Raw genomic sequence first — 14564 nt, forward strand, 5'->3', positions numbered from 1 at the left:
CTTTCCCTTGGCAGCAGTATCTTTGTTAGGCACAGAATTAGTTTTCCCAAATCCACTATCGTATTCATACTCCTCCTCACTATTAGTGAAGTGAATGTCACATGCACTGTCCCCCTCCTCATCGGATGGCAAATACTCAGGGTCATCACTATCTTCATCACTGGATTCATTTCGATCTCCTCCAAACTGTCCTCCAAGCTGGGTTCCCTTATTATGTTCCCCACTTCCCTCAACTGCTTCAGCCCCATCATCATCGAAAACAACCATATCAAGACTAGTAGTATCACGTTCTTCAGCTACTCCCCCAACGTCAATGTAATCCACATCCGAAAACCCTTCCGCATCCCCAACATCGTGGACCACAAACAACTCTACCAAGCCCCTCAACCGAGCAATGTTGCACATTTCAATTGCGTCTGCGTCACCTTTCAACATCTTCAAGTTATTCTCTGAATCATCCAAACTTGGATCTTTATACCATAATGCTGCAATATTATACTGCAAGTACCCTAACTGTCTTAGTTCTTTGTAGGCCTCAAACACATACCACTGATCGCCTTCAATGTCTTCGATAATTGTAGTTTGCCCCTTCAAGTACTTAAATACCCCGTCCTCATATCCAAATGCACCACCATGATGCACCCTCATGTTAATGTACACCATCTTCAGCTCAATCAACCCTGTTATTCAACACAATACATTACTAAAACAGAGACGAAGGAAAAGAAACAGATATATACAAACCCTAGCTTTAGCAACAGTCTCGGAAGCCTACATTAAACCCCAAAAAGCTCAAAGGCAACAACATTGTTGTCAACCTCAAACCCCCCAAATGCAATAAACAGTTGACGTTATGCGACAAGGCATGGAAAGTAACCATACCTCAAAAACCACTAGGTGCAGTGATGAAGATGAGTCACGAATGTCACACCTCACTGACAGTGAAACTTCCACCACCCAAATCCCTTTAACCACTACCGTAGAATATCTTTGCAGCAACGTCTACGAGGGTTTCACACAAACGTTTCAGCTTTCAAGTGTTTTAAGGAACATTATGAGTTATTTGAGGAGTAAGAAACGATTATGCGGGAATAAAATTAAGGAAAACAAACGCACGGGGCAAAATTGTCATTAAAATTTATTTTTGGTGCGAAATGACCATTTAAAAACTAACATGAACTTTGGGGACAATTTTGTTTGCAAAATAAACTTGGGGACGAAAAAAATTTTCGGCCTCTATGTTAAGGACTAAAATTGTACTTAACCTTAAAATTAATCTAATAATATCACACAATAATATCTAAGAGACAATAATTTTATTAAATATAGTACTCTTTTAATTATTAAATATTCATTCAATATTTATAGTTATATTTAAAAATATTTTGATAATTAATTTTTCAATAACTCATAAATAATCAGTATAATAATACGAGTATATTTAATTAATAATTTAATTTAATTCAATAAAAATAAATATACTTATTCGTTATTTATCAAAAAGATCGGTTATTAGTTACTTTTTTATTAAAAATTTAAAATTTTTATTTATAAATATATAAATATCATAAGAACCTAAATACCCACAATTTTTTTTTTCTTCACTACTCTCCAATTCTGCCAGGTCTAAGATTTTGCTTCAGAAATGTTCGGTTCAATGGATATGATTTCTCAACTACAAGAATAAGTTAATAAATAATGTCATTTTTTAGAAATTAATTTTACAATACTCATAAATAATTAGTACAACAATACAAGTATATTTATTTTCATTAATTAAATTGGATGAAATAGAAAACTAAAAATCAAACAAACATAGCATCAATTTAATTATACACACACAAAGAAGCACGGACACTTCGCTGAGTTATCGTGTCCGCGTTTCGAACACATTTGGACAGGAGACTCACCGACACTCGTCTGACACGCGTGTTTGTTATGTCCAATTGTGTCTTAATAAAAAAGAAAAAGTTTTTCTCCGGACACACCTAAATATCATCACGTGTCAGCGTGTCCAGTCTTATTCTTAACATATATTCTTAAAATAAATTTAGATATAATATATATCATTATTTATTAAAATAAAAAATATTTGAAATACTTGATATAATTAAAATAAGACATTAAAAATAATTAAAAATTTTAATTTATATTTTAATATCAATAAAATATCAAAATATCATTGCGATTTATCTAAAAAATACTTTATATTTTATATGTATGCAAGTCCCAGTGTCATATAAGATTTTAAAATTCGCGTGTCGGCGTGTCCCGTGTCCCGTGTCCGTGTTAGTGTCCGTGCATCATAGTACACACATCTCGGTGACTGAGATGCCAATTAGAACTTTATGCATATCTCGAGTCCTGAGATCCTTTACAAATTTTCGCACGTATCTCGGATACTTAGTATCCGTTTAGTTTTTGTGACAGAATTTTGAGTATCCAAAATCCATTTATTTTTTAAAATTTCTCAATAATTAAAATGCAACACATTGTGTATTTATATAAGTATGCTGTATTTTATGTATTTTCGTAAATTTTGTATTTATTTAATTTAAATTTAAAAAATGTGAGTTATTAATCATTTAATAATCTATATTTTGCATAATTACACAGGGACATAATTCCACGTTTTTTATGTTCCGCAAAGAATAGGGCCGAGGGCTGCTATTCTTGTTTACAATCGCATCCAACATTGATTTTTCTTCTTTGTCTTCTTCTTTTCTTTTTAAAACAGTTGCAAAATCATTTTTGTTTGATACCATATTAAAAGAATACGGAGCCGCCTCTGAATTCCTAATTTGATGAGAAATGTTTTTTATCACGGAAGTGGCTGGTCCTGTTTCTTCTTATGTAATGAGTGCGTAATATAAACTTGAATCTTGATGCTGTGTTCTTTCACGTGCTCTTCATATATTAATCTTGGTTATTGATCCAGTCGTTTTACAAAAATAAAAATTCAATAATAATTCTAAATAATTAGGTGCAATTAATAGTAATAAATAATCAAATTAATCCCTAAAAGATTACTAGTTCTTCAAATTAGTTTTTAAAAAATTTTTTTAATCAAAATTATTGTTTAAAGATTTTAAATTGGTCATGTTAGTCCTTTTGTCGCTTCCATTACTAATGACGTCAGAATTTGTTATTATGATAGGTTAAGTAACATCACAACACACACTTAGTAATCCTAATTGATTATTAACATGATTAGTTTATTAAATTAGATCAAATCAATCTCAAATTAAGAGATTTCAACGTCTCAAGTTTTTTCCTCAATTAGGTTTTGATTTGATCTAATTTCATAAATTTATTATGTTAATAGTCAATAAAAACTTAGGTGTGTATTGTAGTGTCACTTAACGTGCTACATTAATAATTTTAACACCGTCAACAAAGAAAGTGACAAAAAGACTAGCATGATTAATTTAAAATATTTAAAGGACGAATTTGATTAAAACAAATTTTTTGGAGACCAATTTAAAAAATAAGTGACCTTAGGAACTAATTTTGACCATTTACTCTAACTAGTAAATATGGCAAAAGACATAAAACATAATATTTTAGGGTATATTAAACGAGATATAGATAATAAACTAGTGTAGTTGCACGAAAAATATTTAATATTTTATTTATATCTGAGATATTTTTAATAAAAGAATAATTTTTAACATATTTAATTTTAAATTAAGTTCAATTTATTTTTTTTATTCATGCAAACACTAAACAATAGTACATAATAAAGAAATTCACAAAATAATTAGATTAATTAAAAAAAGACATAATATGAAATAAATTAATATTTTAATTTCTATGAGAAAATGTGTATATATTTTTTGTCTTTAACATTGATCATTGTATATCTATAGGTTGTATCTCCATTTCTATATCAAATAAAATTTAAATATTATTTATATACAAATTTCTATCCAATAACAAAACAAAATATGAAAAACACAATTAACAACAAAGAGATACCAATTAATTAAACAGTACCTGATCATTTTAATTTATCAAAGACTTCTCTATACACAATATTAATCGTGTAATTCTCACAGATTTCCTCATGATTTTGAATTAAAACCTTTATATCTTGCTTGCTCCTAACTCTTGAAAGCACTACATATAACACAGTCAGTGCATAAAAACCTATCTTAGTAGGTATAGACCCACGATTTTTAACGTCTGTCCTTGAGTTTTGTTAATTGTCATACCAAAAGACACTATCAATGAAAATTGTCCTCTCTAAAACTTGATTAGAATGCTGTCATTATTTGGAACCATATTCATTCTTGGGATTAATGCAATTTCCCCTATTTTGGTCCCTGTTAGTATTTCGCATTCAACCAAGTGATTTTCAAGTCTCCTAACTTGTAGTCGTGTACCATTCCACAGGTTATTTGACTGATCTATGTTCTTAAGTAGCATCACTGAAATACCAATCTTAAGTGTGAGTTTATGAGGGAAAAGACTAGAACAATTAAGAGCATTAAATACTTTTGAACCAAAGAATTTCAAATGACTTTCTATATTACCTTCCTCAACATAAAGATTGTCTAAATCAAGATACACCTTTTTATCACAAAAAATAATTGATAGTAGTTAACTATTTATTTTGTCAACAACGTCTAAGATCAATACTAATATTATTCGATCATTAAAGTAATTGTTTTACTTATAGCTATGCACAAAGTCCGGAAAGACAAAATCAATTAACTCATTAGATGCTTGTTTGGAATCTGGAACTATCATATCCATAGAAATCTCAATTTTTGATTCTTCATTTAGGTTATTTTCTATTAGGCCATTACCAACTTTAACAACCAATCACTAAATTCCTTGCTTTCTTGTTGGTTTTTATTTTTACATCCCATAGTTAGCCTCATGTTTCATGACAGACTGACAGTCGTAGAACTTCAACAAACTCACAAAGGTAAGAAAATTTTGTGGTTACATGCACTATATCCTGTCAAGCTCCTTTTGGAATTATAGGTAATATTTATCTAAAGTCTCCACCGAGTACAACTGTCTTCCTCCTGAATGGACGTTCGCCATTAAAAATTGATGCGTGTCTCATAATATCTCTCAAACATTTATCCAGTATCTCATAACAATACCTGTTAAGCATGCATATGTGCCTTGTCCCAAATTATTAAATATGTCCTTTTCAACAATTTGGTAAGGGGTGAGTCCTGTCGAATATTGCACGTAAAATATTAATCTACAGTTAGAGGTATCTTGAATCTAGAGTATGCAGTCCTATCGTTTGGTAGGAGAAGCGAGGTTATTCCACTGGAAGCCACATTAACCACTATTTTATCTTCTGACTTAACTTTTGCTAACATCAAGTTTTAAATGACCATTTTACCATAACTACTGTGACCATAAAAAAAAATCTTTTCTTGGATTTGTTCACAACCCTCATAATTCTGTCATAAACTTTCTTTTGTTCCATAGTTACGGTGGCACATCGAAGGTGTTAACATGTCTAATTGATGTTTGTCATACTTGAGTTTTTCTATTATTAGTCGCTCATCCTGTAATGAGTAGTTACTACCAGAAGGGATTAGCATTGGAGGATATTCTTGCAAGCTCCTTCCATAAGAATGCATGATATCTTCTATGTCTGACGATACAAAATTTTTGATATCATCATCAGACAACATTAAAATCTATCACAGTTTTAAAAAAAGTTAGGTCAACAAACTATATCTAGCCATAAAATATTATTTGAAGTTATAAAATATACAAATAAGATAGTAAAATTATACATTCATGTTCAAATGCCTTCAATATCTATGCAGAATATCATCTGAAAGTTGCGGCAACAATTCTCCTAGACAAAATCAAATCTCGAAAGACAAATAATCAAACATATACCTTTTTCTAAATGCTTATACTTTCTAAAAATTTCCATTAATAAAAAGTGTGGATCCATAATTGGCATTTGAAACTCACATTATTCCTAAAAAAATTACAAAATAATATATTATTTAAAATTTATAGTTATGTATGTATAAAAAAATAGGTATTTACAGTCAAAACTCTTAAGCTTCTCAAATTGCAATATAATCATATACTGTCCATTTGGGTGATTTTACATGTACTTAACGAACTGTCTTGTGAAACTTTTTTCACAATGTACATCTCAATTTAGGTCCACTCCTATATCACATGAAGACAAAATAGTTACAAATATAATAACTTAAAGAAATTTAGAAAACAAAATTAATAAAATTATCACAATTTTTTTAACTTACCGCATTTCATCAAGTTCTAGCACAACAAAAGAAACATGACTTTTAAATTTATTAGAGACTTCTCAATTTTATTTTCCAGTTATTAAAAGGTCTATTACATTTGGAATTTTAAAAATACAAAGTGTTATTACCTTAAAAATTATCAAAATAAATTGATACCAACAATTTTAATATGAATTATACAATTCTTACCTATCAAATGCGAGTCTTCTTTTTTTTTTTAGTATTTCTTCATGCAGTTCAAAGCAAAATAAATTTATCGGGATCGAGAAATCTTCAATCGAATGCAAAATGGTATTCTTTCTTAAGTAAATCCTATGGAGTACGGACATTTCGCTGAGTTGCCGTGTCCGTGTGTTGGACACATTTCGAACATGACACTCATGGACACTCGTCTGACACGCGTGTCTATCGTATCCAACCGTGTTTTAATAAAAAAACAAAAAAAATTTCGGACATATTTGGACACACCTAAATACTATCTCATGTCATCGTGTTCAACCTTATTCTTAATATATATTTTTGAAATAAATTTAGAATAGTATATATTATTATTTATTAAAATAAAAAATATTTTAAATATTTTATATAATTAAAATAAGATATTAAAAAAATTAAAAATTAATTTATATTTTAATATCAATAAAATATAAAAATATCATTACTATTTTTTTTAAAAATACTTTATATTTTCTATATATATGCGTATCCCGTGTCTTATAAGATTTTAAAATTGTCTGTCGGTGTGTCTCATGTTGTGTCATGTTCCGTATCTATGTCAGTAACTATGCATTATAGAGTAAATCCTATATTCATGCCTGTAAGTTTGAACCCAATATTATTTTGACTCACGCTGATGTTGATTATAACATAAATACTTTCTTTAGATATCTTTTTTCGAAATAGGGATACTTTTGGATTTTTTTTATTGTGCATTGTATATGGGAATCCTTATAAAATAATGCCACAAAAAAATAAAAAATAATAAAAAATAATAAATTAATTTTAAAAATAATATACAATTTTAATTTATATTATCTCTTCATCAAGTAGAACCATTTCTATTGAAGTTTTTGTGTACGTGTTTTAAATTGTTTAACAATTCATAATCGAATTATTCTAACATCAAATTTTCAAATTTTATGCTCATATGTTACCTTAAAATTCTTAATAAGATCATACATACAAATAAATTAAGATAAAATAAAAAGACAAAAGAATTTAAGTAAAAAACTAATTAAAAATTATATTTAGCATTATGTTAAACTCAAGGTTAGAACATAATCCAGTAGCCATGACAATTGTCAAGAAAAATATAAGCCTCAAACAGATATAAAAGTTTACAATCACATAATATATGAATACATGAAGGGGACATATATATAGTGTAGGATTAATCTATTCTAAATTAGAAATAGAAATAGTCAATTAATTTGATTATCTATTTTAGAACAAATCATTATAATTAAGTGTATTTGATTCCTAAAATAAAAATATACGATTTTTTTTAATTAATAGTTTTTATATTTATGTATACGTATATATTAATTATTTAATTAATAATTTTTTAAATTAAATAATTCTAAATATTTCCTTATTTATGTATGCGTATATATTAATTATACATAAATATAAGTCGCATAGTTTAATTTATTTTTTATTATGGTTATTTTTTTTGAGCCCACAATTATTAAATGGTTCTTTTATTCTATTATTATCACATACGTGTAATAATCTTCATAAATCATGATAGTTTTTTTAAGGTTTAATTATTCTGTAGGTCCCTATAGTTTCACCAAATTTTTAATTAGGTCCCTATATTTTTTTCTTTTTAATTGAGTCTCTAGACGTTAATTTTTTTTTCAATTTAGTCCCTGCCGTAACAAAATCGTTTGAGATAACAGAATATTCTATTAAAAAATCGAATATTCTTATAATTGGGTTAAAAAAGCAAACTGAACCCACCTCCACTTTTTTAAAATTCTAAAACTACCCTTGACATTTTGTAGAACCCTAGCCAGCGCTTATCCTCTGAAGTTAGTGGCGTTTCTCCTCTGTTCACTGTCATCCATCTGCGTTGTCGTTGTCCTTGGCAGCGTGAGCATCCGTCGTCGTCCGTCGTCCTTGGTCTGTGCTGCACTGCTCTGTGCTATTAGTGGCAACTCCAAAATACAGACGTCACTATCGAAGTCTTGGTTACCTCCACAGCTTTGGAGGAAGCTCTTTAATTTCTCTTAAACTGAATTCATTGAGCTGAAGAATTCAAGAAAGAAAGAAGAACGAAATAAAAAATGGGTAATTAGAAGCAGATTCTCAAAGATCTCCAATTCGCACCCTCAAATCCTCCTCTAAAATTCTCTCACTTACCACCTCCACTATTTGCTCTATTTCATCCATGTCCTCTGCCTTGGACAGCTCTTTGTAAAATTTCACTATTATATTCTGTATCTTCTCTTCTTCAAAAATTGTGCTTGCACCATCTGAGGTTCTTTCAATTCTATTTCTCTTGTTTCTTTGTGAGGCTTTTTGATAGAAAAATCTTGTGTTTTTATGTTCCGCTTTTAGTCAAATCTGCCCAAGATCATTGTGCCCAACCGATTTACTCTTGGTAAAGGATATTGTCTAGTTTTGCTTGGGTTCTTTTCAAATTTAGCAAAATTTCATCTGTTTGGAGGAGTGTTATGAGGTAGTCCAAGTGTTGCTGCCTCTCATTAATTGCTTTTGGTAGTTCTCTAAACTTAATGTATCCCTAATCATCTAGTACTTTGCCACAATTTTCTATTTTTTTTCCTATGCGGTTGTAGTTATTTGTTCAAGATCTTTTCATAATTTCCAAACATTCTGACTTTTTCAATTATCTCTCTTTTTTTTTTTGGTCAGTAGTTATCTCTCTTTGAATCTGAAAAAGTGTGGTCTTTTTTCTCTTTCTGGATTCACTTGTAACATCTATAAGAATAAGACAATGGTCAGAATAGTACCTTTGTAAGTGTTGAACAATTACTTCCAGAAAGGCCTCCTTCCAATATATATTTTCCATCGCTCTGTCTAGTCTCTCTTGAATGTTTGATATCCTACTTGGTTGTTTGACCATGTGAATTCATGTCCAACAAAGTCCAAATCCAATAATTGATTCATTTGGAGAGCTTATTAGAAATCTTTGACATGCGCGTATGTCACCGGCAATTCCCCTTTTTTTTATCTCTTTGCTCTAAAACCTGGTTGAAGTCCATGTAGACCAGCCACAACATATTTTGGGCTTGTCCAAGTGTGCACAATAAATCCCATGATTTTTGTTTGTTTGCAGCATCTGGGTAGCCAAAAAATCCTTGGATTCTCCGCAGTCGCATATCTCTTTCTGTCTTGATGATCATATCTATATGGTTCTAAGACATGGATAAAATATCTAGGATAATTGAATTGCCCCACAAAACTACTAGTCCTCCAGCTCTATGCCTCCCTTCTCCTTCGCGGTCTAAACCCATCACATTCTTAAGACTGTTTTTATGTCAAAGTCTATTAATTTCTACTGCTTTTCTTTTTGTTTCCATGAGGAAAACAAGGTTGGAAACTTTCTATTTTAGGAGATTGTTTACAACTCTAATTGCCCATGAGTTTTCAAGCCCACGACAGTCCCAACTTAAGAGCTTTATTTGTGGTGGCAGGGCTGCTTCACAATGTCTGCCTAATAAGTGTCTGTCTCTATTTGTTACTTCTTATTGGGCAACTCGTTCTCTTCAATCTCCATGCTTGGGTCTTCTTCTAGCTTCCTCTTTCTTGCTTCTGATATCTTGTTATTTTGTGAACTTATGACTGTTTGAGTTTCTCTAGCCATTTTCTTCCATTTTTTTTGCTGTCTCCTCTTTTAATACGGTTCTAATTTGTTTATTGCTTTGGTTTTGTTATCTCCTATTTTTCCTAGTTCTCTACTGACTCATTTTCTTTATATTTTCCTTTTGAGAGGTTGCTGCCTTCAATATTCTCTTCTATGTTAGTTTCTTTCTCCTTTCCTTTCTCTTTCATTTGTTCCTTTTGTTGTGGGTTTACTACTTTTAGATTCAGTTTGGTTGTTGGCTCTCCTTTTAGTTTGTCAGTGTCTTGATGAGGTTTCCTTGTCCTTTGGATTGAGTTTTCTCTATTTGTGTGCTTGAAAGTGGGTTGGTTGAGCACTTTTTAGTTTTTCTCTGGTCCATTTTTGTTCCTGTGATTTCTGCCTTCAGCCATGCTCCCAGTTCCTTGGAGTTTCCTCTGTTTTCTTGTCCTTCTTCTTCTGCCTTATCACAAATTTTCTCATCGTGTCCTATTGCCCTGCAGAAGTAGCAGAAAGTAGGTAGCTTTTCATATCTAAAGTCCACCCAATATTTTTTATTTGACCTACTTCCTACAGTAATACTTCACATGGATGGTTGCTTTTATAAAGCATCCTTGTCCTGGCCTTGCTGAGTAGATACCATAATCCTTTACTTCATCAATTCGAGTTGCTATCTTCCTCTCCAACGTCACTATTTCGCAATGTTCTAGCATATTCCAGATTTGGAGTTTAACTTTCACATTTGAAAAATCTATCTCAGCTGGATATGTTCCTCTATACCATTTCTTTACCAGTAACCATGAGTTTCTAAAGGTCCAAATATTACCTTTCAATATTCTCTTTAAATCTATCTCTTTTTAAAAGAAGAACTGATAGAATTTTGGGTGGACCTCAACCATGCTAAAACCTTCTGAGTTTCTTCAGATGTTGTACATTGCTTTCTGGATCCGTAGAGGGTTGATGGATTTTTCAGTTACTAGTTTGCCTATTAAATTGTGCTCAAACTTTTGCACCCTTTTTTTATGTCATCTTCCTCGTACACTATGTAATCTTCTTCCACTGTTGTATCATTTATTGTGGCGTTTATATCTTTCTTAGTTGTTGGTGTGTTTTCTTCCATTTCATCAGGTAAGGCTTGTCATTTTAGCATAAGGCGAATGAAACTTGATTTTGAAAATAACAGATACTATTTACTACACTATTGTGCCCTAGCAGAGCAACAAGAAGAGAGAAAAGACAACGATAAGACCTTATTTTCAAAGAAAGCTTAACCACCAAAAATGTCCCTGAAATATTCTGGTGTTGACAAAAAATGACCCTCATTTTATTATTGACAAAAATACCTTTAATTAATTTAAAAATATGCCAAAATTGGCCATCTGTAAAGACATAAGAGGTCCGTTAACGTTTCGGTCCCTCTACGTTACCAACAGCATATCTGCCAACTTCTGCCAACTTTTATTTATAACTGTCTTTCATGGAAGTGTCTTCATGGATGTATCTAATAAAAATGTCTTTTTTATGGTTATGTTTAATAGAAGTGTCTTTATAGATATATTTTCTGGATGTGTCTCTTTATATATGTTTTTAAAATATAATAATTAATTATTGTTGGCAATAAGTTGACAGATAATATGTTGGTACCCTACACTTTTCCTTAACGTTTTAGTGTAATGTAGCAAACAAAATGATCTATGTGGCAAACAAAAAGGATGACATGTCCCGTTTTATTTTGATCCCAATTTAAAACCCTAAATTTCTAGTATCCTCTCATCTTCTTCTCTCTTGTCTGATGTCTCAATTCCCTTACTCACTATCTAACTCACTCACTCACCACCTCCAATGCTTCTATCCGCCGTGACAAAGTCACCACAAACCACCACCGTCGCAGCTCTATCCCCTCTCTTCTTCTCTCACTTTCTCTCATTCGCTTTCCCTCTCTCACCTCCTCACCATCAAATAAAATTGCTTAAAAGTTAACTAACAAATTGATTCATTTAGAATTATTTTGGCATCAATGGCATGATTGTTCTTTTCAATTCGAAAGCCTAAGTCCCTATATGTGGAACATAGTGAGACAGAAACAACTGATCCACTTTTTCATCTCTATGTATTCATCAAATTTTTTCTTCTTCTTTTTTTTTTCTACCAACCTTCGATGTTGCCATTCTGTCACATCCATTAGAGAGAGAGAGAAGGAGACAAAGAGAGAAAGACAAAGAGAGAGAGAGAGAGACAGAGAGAGAGTTGATCCCTTCCGCATACGCTTTGGAGGATGTAAAGAACGGTGAATCTGAAATAACAAAGATTGTTAATCTGGCTGAGGAAAGTAAGCTCGCTAGTTGAGAAGGCGTCGTCACCGCCGTTGTTGCTCCCTCTTATACCTTCACCACCATCTGCAAGTCTCTCCTCACCTCGCGTGTGGAGTCGCCAGAGGAGTGTCAATTCTGTTTCTCACCACTTTTTATTTCTTTTATTTATTTTGAGGGAAAATTAAATTTAGAGAGATAGAGAAAGAGAGAGAGTGTGTGTGTGAGTGAGCAGAAGTGAGAGAAGAATAGAGGGAGATGAAATAAAGGGGGATGGAGTTGCAGCGGTGATAGTTTGTCGGTAGCTGTTGTATGAGTGAGTTAGAGGGTGAGTGAAGGAGAGGAGACATCAGAGAATAGAGAAGAGAAAAGAAAGTGAGAGAAAATTGAGATTTAGAGTTTTAACTTAGAGATCAAAACATACGACCACATAATCCTCCCGTTTGTCACATAGGTTATTCTGTTTGTCATAACACACTAAAATATTAACGGACTATATCTATGTTTATAGATGGATAGTTTCGGCACGTTTTAGATTAATTAAGGGTATTTTTGTTGATAATAAAAACGGTGACCATTTTTTCGATATCTAAATATTTTGGGAGCATTTTTGGTGATTAACCCTTTTAAAGAATTAAAAAATATTCAAACTACTAACTCTAAAAAGACATTCATAAATTACATGGGTCATGGGAATGGGATTTTTTATTTAAATAAAAAATTAATTATTTACTCAATTAAATATATTTTTTAAATTTTACCATTTTAAACATTTAGGTATGATTATGATAGCACAAAAAGCAAAATTGCATATTACAAGGTTTGCACGATTACTGGTGTAACATCCTAACTTTTAGCACATTATGATCGTACTAAAATCTCAAGCGTCACTTACCTCTAAACCTTTATATTTTATATTATCTTTATTTAATATTGAGCTTTCGCGAGTACGAACCAAAATTTTAAACAAGAAATCGAAATGAAACTTTATTTTAAATCACTTAACCACAGAAGTATAAATAGTCACATAGCTTTATATATATATATATATATATATATATATATATATATATATATATATATATATATATATTCAAAGATTGTCAAATACAAGTCCTGCCCCTCTAAAAATCAAAACAACTAACGGCGAGAGGAAAATAAAATCTATGACTAAACCAAATACAGAAAGTAGGAATACATGTATATGTTAAGCTTCATAGTTCAGTCGTGGCCTCGCGCCGAGGATTCCTAAACCTGTCACTGAACAAAAGAAATCTGTAGGGGGTGAGAACTTCGTCCTCGCAGGTTCTCAGTAGGGACAGAGAATGCTGTGAGAGTAAAGAATTAAGTTGCAAATAATCGCTTTTAAACTTTAAAAAAATTACCTTTAGAACTCTTTAAAACTCACTTTAAAGACTTTGATTAGTTCTCAGTAAGTTAAATCATTTAAGAAAATTCCAGTCAACAGTAGCAACCGAAACCCGCAACAAACATACTAACTAAAGCACATAAAGAGAAACAAACACAACACATACATAATCACAGAAAAAAATAACAAGCAAACACAACCAAAATAAATGCACAAACAATATGATGCATGTCTATCCCTAGCACAGGTAATGCGCTCATTTCTCGGTTTTGACCTGCACCCGACGCAATCTGACTCGCAAGTCAGATAAGACATTCTAGCAGCATAACCTCTGCAAGTTTTTATTTCTTACAGGTGCTGATTCTCCATCTGAAGTATGCCGAACATGACCTCTGCAAGTACTTGCAGGCACTGATTCTCCAACTGAAGCATGTGCCCACGGCTTAATATTTTCCCATTGGCACCATAACCACTTACTTTCTGCCACCCTCTCGTGACCTTTTAAAAATTTCATAATCACACGTGCCATGTTCTCTTTTCTCATTCTTTCTTTTTCTTAACAAACCAAATTCATATCATAACTTAAAACAAAATCTCTTTTCAAAAGAGTGAATTTAAAAGATTATACTTTTCTTAATAAATCGGATTGAAAATAACTCTTTCCGTAATAATTCAAAATCAAACAATATTCATAAATCAGATTGGCTTTTAAATAACGCCTTAAACAACGTCTTGGAGTTTTATAAAAATTTCGGCAGCATTTCCTCTAAAATTCGGACTATGCCACCTTTCAAGGTTCCTGCCCAACCATTTCCAAT

This window comes from Arachis ipaensis, chromosome B2, assembly GCF_059453495.1.
Source record: "Arachis ipaensis isolate K30076 ecotype BB chromosome B2, ASM5945349v1, whole genome shotgun sequence".
Lineage (NCBI taxonomy): Eukaryota > Viridiplantae > Streptophyta > Magnoliopsida > Fabales > Fabaceae > Arachis > Arachis ipaensis.